Genomic DNA, 6,461 nt, shown 5'->3' on the forward strand with positions numbered 1-6,461 from the left:
CATCTTATGACTTCTAGCTATTTTTCCTGTGTACATTAGCTACTTCCCCTGAAAAGTGCTGCACATTCGTGAACGTTCTGTTCTAGGCACTAGAAAGTTGTGAGTTAAAATCCCAGGACAGGCAGAGAACCGCTGCTTGAATTGTATTCTACCTCGAGTTGTTTTGGATCAAAGCATCTACAGTACCAAATGAATACGTGTATAAACTTGCCAATTAGTTGTTGGAAGCCAGTTGGAAGCACACTGATTAGAAAGATTGAACAGGGGAGGGTTGATGAAACATTTAGCCTCTGGTCGAGGCCAATTCCCCAAATATCTTAAGACTTTCCTCCATCAATTAAAGAATTAAAGAATGCTGGGGTGGGAGATTCAACCATAAAGCAAGCCGAGTGTCCACTAATCATTTCCACTCCCAATACAGGATCTTTTAAAGAGTCTAAAGCCCTAGCTCTGACTATTTGTCTTTTGCTGAACGAAGAGAACAAGTGCTCTAATGGATAAATAATATGAATTGATTTGTAGTCAGCAAGACGGCCAAGGTGAAAGACCCTCTCATGTCTTTGAAATGCCCAGCCAGGTCTGAAGAAACCTCTGTAAATAAAATCTGGATGATTACTTTGGGAAACTGGTATTCATCCTTGTGCTTCTAGAGAATATAAATTAAGGAGGCAATAAAGCTTCTTATTCTCTCCTGGAGATTGGGCGTTTTGCTAAAATAAACCCCCCTGCTGCATATAATATCCATCTTATTTAGGCTGTTTCATCATTAATTTCATAGACACTTTGTTGTGCACTCAAAACCTGGCTGCTAACACTCACACTGTTGCTGTATGGAAGAAATCAAGTTAATTCTTCAGGGTTGTACGTGTACAGCATGTATGTATTTATAACTTAATTAAATGTCAATTCTGTTCTACAGGTGAAAAACAATAAGTTTCTAAGTGCTGTCTTAAGTTTCTAAGTGATGGCTTATCATAGCATCATTAGAGGTATAATAGGTTGCAGCTAAAAGTGGAATGGTGACAGCTACAAAACTTGTCACCTACACACCCTGTCTCTGGCGCCTATGGCAACATTACATATCAAAATAAATGCACATATAGAATGAATTTAATGGCAGGAACTGCTAATGAAGAGAAAGCAAGACAACGTGGCTACAGTTCTCCTTTCTCTGTCACTGTCACACAGACGGTCATTATAGAAAGCTACCTGCTCGGTTCTCTCAGAGCACGATGCTTGGCAGCACACAATTAAAAAAAGTCAGAGCAGAGACGATCTCACTGCTTCAGCTCTGGGTCAAATGTCTTGCCAGATGTCATTAGCAATCATTATCATGTGCACGTATCTGGCAGAATCCTTACAGCACTTACAGTACTAACACAAGCACCCGAAGGACACAGATATTTGTTTATCAAACACACTGCGATTTTCATATGAAACAACATTTCCTGTTTTGCATGAAATTGACTGTTTTGCTTTCCCTGACTGTGACAAAAACTGATAAAAATGGCAAGGCTATGAAATTAGTTGTTCATTTGTTGGCCATTAAAATGATGAGAAGGAAATGAAACAAATCAGCGATTTCAGAAACAAACTGAATCAGATTTTCTGAGATTGATCACATCACCAAAGCCCCCTCAAACCCCATCACCACCGAAATAACATGTCAGCTGCTGCGGCTTTACGTGTAATACAATTTCTGTTGACACACTCCCTGTCCATTTTAATTCCAGAATTTAAAATGTTATTGATGCTATTGCTGCAGGTAAGTCAGACAGTTACTAACAAGCATAAAGCACTTCGTCAAAACATCATTAGGCCAGATGTATATGGAGGAAAACCCTACTTCAGATCCAGTATAGTCTCTGCAAAAAGAAACTGCATTACAACAATCTGGAAATGAACAAAGCTAGACAATCTTTCTTGGGCAACACCACCAACAGAAACATGAACAATTTCCACACTTTGTTTCAGACATTTATCTTCAGTAAAAGATAAAATCTGTATCCTGTGTTTATATATTTCTGTAAAGTTGCTTTGAGACAATGACCCTTGTAAAAAGCGCTATACAAATAAAATGGAATGGAATGGAATTGAATTGAATTGAATTGAGTTACTGCATGATCCTGACCAGAGTCGTGGTGGATCCGGAGCCTTCCAATTGCTTGAAATCAGATTTATTACAAACAGTAAATGGTTCATTTGTAAATGGTTCATTTCAGTGAGTCACTGAAGACTGCACTGATAAAAACTCTAGAAAAAGAGTTTATTTTATACCCTGATATGCTAGCACAGTTTAAATTATGGCTGCCGCTGTTGTTCTTGATGGGGCTTGTATCTTTTTAGTTTTGATTATTTGTATTGATCAATACGGCTAAGTACTGTATATACAAGTCTGTAAACCTCTTTATGATGTTAGCTTCTGCATTGTAAATACGCAACACAGATGACTATCATTTCATTTCCTGGACTGTACATGGTCTTAATGAGACTGTCAAGAGGATGGAATGCCTAGATTTCCTTATTCCCATATTGCTTTTATATGAGAAACTCATTTAAAACAGCAGGATGTGCAGGGGTACCAAAATAAACGTTACAAAATCATCTGAAAGTCATGTGCTCCTAATAAAATGAAGGGTGTTTTTAGAGCCATATCAAGAGAGGATTTCACCCTCAGATTTCATTATACAAATCTTATCTTACATAGAATTCAATTTTGTTTAGCGTTGAAGTATGTGTCGAATATTTTGACCCCCTTTTTGCAATGATGACATATAAAGCAATATGCTGGCATATTTATGTAATATGGTGATCATAATGTGCTGTCTGGATAGATCCTACTTCTAGTCAAGCATGCTCAGCTAACCAGCTTTTATGACTGAGCTAAATGCGGTGGTATTATGAAACCAAATAAGAGGGACTATACTCTTTTTTTCTTTTCTTTCTACAGTAGAATTGATTTTCTTATCTCTTCTGGTCTGTTAAAATCCATTGAGATCATTTAAAACCTTCCCCCTGTTAATATCTAACCCTTGCCCAGTCCAATTTGCATTCATTCATAAACTCATCTCATGCCATATAAAACATTTCAATAATTTTCTTTTTCGTGATTAGGAAAGATCTCAATTTTAAAATCCGCCTTTTTAAAATAACACTTCAAATGTAAATCCTCATATTATCTGCGAGGCCATACAGTACAATCTGTAACCAAAGGCAGATGTATGTATATCTTCTTCCTCTAAAACTGCTAAACTGCTAGGGCCTGAAAGGAGAAAATATTGTCCCCCCCCCCCAACACTTGTAGTTATTGCAGAAACAACATTATGATTCGAGTAGAATTTAAACATAAAGTATAACAAATGTGAAGGCATAATTCTTGGTATTATAAGCAATCTAACCAACCAAGCAGAGAGCTTTTATTGCTGAACAGGTTGTTTGTATAGATGCTATTAAAAATAAAGCTGAGGGTTGATATAACTCAATGTTTCCCCTGAGTTTAACTGAGAACTTTACAAATCTGAAGCACCAAATGACTGAACAGACATGCTTGCATTTATGGATCCAATAGACCAGTCTTCTTTATATAAAGCACAAGTAAAACAGCTAGAGGAACTGTTAGCTGCTGTCTCTATAAAGACGCACAAGTCTCTAGGATTCATAGGCGTAGCTAAAAAATACATGATGACAATTCCAAATGCTTATTTTTGGGTGGTTATGTACTGAAAACTATAACACACATACAACACAACTGCTTATATACTGTAAGTGTTAGTTAACATTGTTTTGTGCAGCAATTGCATTATAATGATGTTCAAATAATTATCAACAAAGTCATCAAAGTCAAAGTTTGATTCCTCCATATCTAACCACTGATAGATGTCATCTCTTTAGCTTGTTTAATCACATTTTATTAGCTATCAGCTACTATGCTGGAATTGGGATAATGTATTTTTCCAGATTATTATTTTTTTTATTTCATCACTGCTTCTACTACTGTCTGATATCCACACAAAATGCATGAGTGTATCACACCTATCAATTTAATTGTACAGATCGTACATTTATTAGTCATAATTTCTCAAGCACATTTCCTCATACTCCCCTGACATTAAGTCCTGGCTACACCACGTCATGGATAAGATGGAATACTGCCATAGCTACTGCTGGAAGTATGGGATTCAGTTGGACCACGGCTAATAGATTCTACTCAGTAATCACTGTAAGTTGATTATTTTCACAGTCACTGAGAAAGTTTTAGAATTAAAATAACAAAGGTGAAAGAAATGTTCAGTGTTTCGTATATTCAACATTCAGATTTTCCATCCCGCTTATCCTACACAGGGTTGCTAGGAGCCTGGAGTCTATCCCAGGAAACTAGGGGAAGAAGGCAGAGGACACCCTAGATGGGGTGCCACCCTGTGGGCAGGTGCCAAGTCCTGCTGGAAAAGGAAATCAGCATCTCCATAAAGCTTCTCAGCAGAGGGAAGCATGAAGTGCTCTAAAATCTCCTGGTAGATGCTGCATTGACTCTCGACTTGAGAAAACACAGTGGACCAACACCAGCAGATGACATGGCACCCCAAATCCTCACCGACTGTGGAAACTTCACACTGGACTTCAAGCAACTTGGATTCTGTGCCTCTCCACTCTTCCTCCAGACTCTGGAACCTTGATTTCCAAATGAAATGCAACATTTACTTTCATCTTCCCCATGATTGTGGTTGTGTGTACTGAACCAGACTGAGAGATTAAAGACTCAGGAAACCTTTGCAGGTGTTTCGAGTTAATTCGCTGATTAGAGCTCTTCTCAGGTCGACATTTCTGCATTATAAATTCTTTATTCTTAGATATACTGGATTTTTGATTTCTATGAGCTGTAAGCCGTAATCATCAAGATTAAAATAAAAATAGCTTGAAATATTTCACTTTACGTGTAAGGAATCTAGAATATATGAAAGTTCCACTTTTTGAATTAAATTACGGAAAAAAATGAACCTTACCACGGTATTCTAATTTTTTTTAAATGCACCTGTATATGAGTTGGGGATTGTAATGTCAGTTCAACCAGAGAGTGGGTATTTTTCATTCCCATGCAGTCAAAACACACTATGAGAATACACTATGAGAACACACTGTGAGAGATCAACAAAAATCAGGCCTCAGAAATGTACCGTTTTAGAGGTCAGGAAGTGCAGTAAAGTTTACCACTAGGATATGAATGAGAAACTGAAGAAAACAGGCATTTAAAAATCCTGGCAGTGAAAACAGATTTATTTTGTTTTCCTAAATTTCACTCATATTTCCATTGTGCAAACTGTCTATATTGGGCTATCAGATTATTAAAAGCTTGTGATTTCACATTAATTACTGTAAGTCATAAGAAAATCTGTGACTGCTAAACTGGCCATTACCCTAACCTCACCCACGTAATTATACCCAAGTGCTTTCAAATTGGCTGATCAGGCCAGACTCGCTTTTCACCATTAGTTGCTATAATTGCGAAACACCAGATTTTGAATGGGGGTTGGAACTAGTCTCACTAGACTACTGTGTGGAGTATTTGTATGACCACATTTTGTTCCTGACAAGACACCTCAGGTAACTGCTTCATGGACCTGAATTTCATATGTCAAAACACCATATGGCCACCACATTTCCTCAGAGTCTCAAGTTTAACCTAAATGGAGAAGATGAATCATAGACCACCTGGACATGTTACTTTTGCATCATTCACATTAACAGTCCACAAGTATTTATACTATATAATGCACAATATATATTACATTTTAATAACACTAACTCATCAACATTTATTTTAAGAAAACAAAGTTCTTGCCAATAAAGAAATTGTAAAAGTGAAACAAGCAGCTTTTAGATATCATTTTCCAACACGTTTTGCAACATTTTTTATGTGGGATTTTGGACCAGGAGGTTGTTTTGTCCTGTAGCCTGAATAGACCAGAACCACAATGATCTTTACAAAGAAAGCAATTTCAGAAAATGTTGAGTCGTTGCTCCCTGAAGTACTTTAGTTTCAAAATCTCTAAGATGAATCATCAAATACCCAATCAACTGTTATATTGAATGGTTGATTTCAGAAAAAGAAAATGGAAAACATAAATAAAATATAGAAAAGATTTTTGGACAGCCTTATTTTTTTCTCATTAAACTGTATGGAAAAGAGACAAAATGATACTTTTATTTAGTCTTAAAGTTTTACCACTATACAGTCAGTTCATTTTTACGGTATCTATCAAATAACCTAAAATTTGGAGATTCTCACTGTCACGGTACCTAGCGTAGTGTGTATTTATTATGTATTTTTGCTAATGTTTTGCCATGTGCTTTTGTTTAGGTTTTGGTCCTGTCTCCAACCCTGACATGATATCGGTTTGTTCCCCAAATGTGTTCACCTTTTCCATGTTTATCTCTTAATTATCTTGTTTGTCTATTCATACCCT

The sequence above is a fragment of the Ictalurus furcatus genome, chromosome 21 (assembly GCF_023375685.1).
Source record: "Ictalurus furcatus strain D&B chromosome 21, Billie_1.0, whole genome shotgun sequence".
NCBI classification, from domain to species: domain Eukaryota; kingdom Metazoa; phylum Chordata; class Actinopteri; order Siluriformes; family Ictaluridae; genus Ictalurus; species Ictalurus furcatus.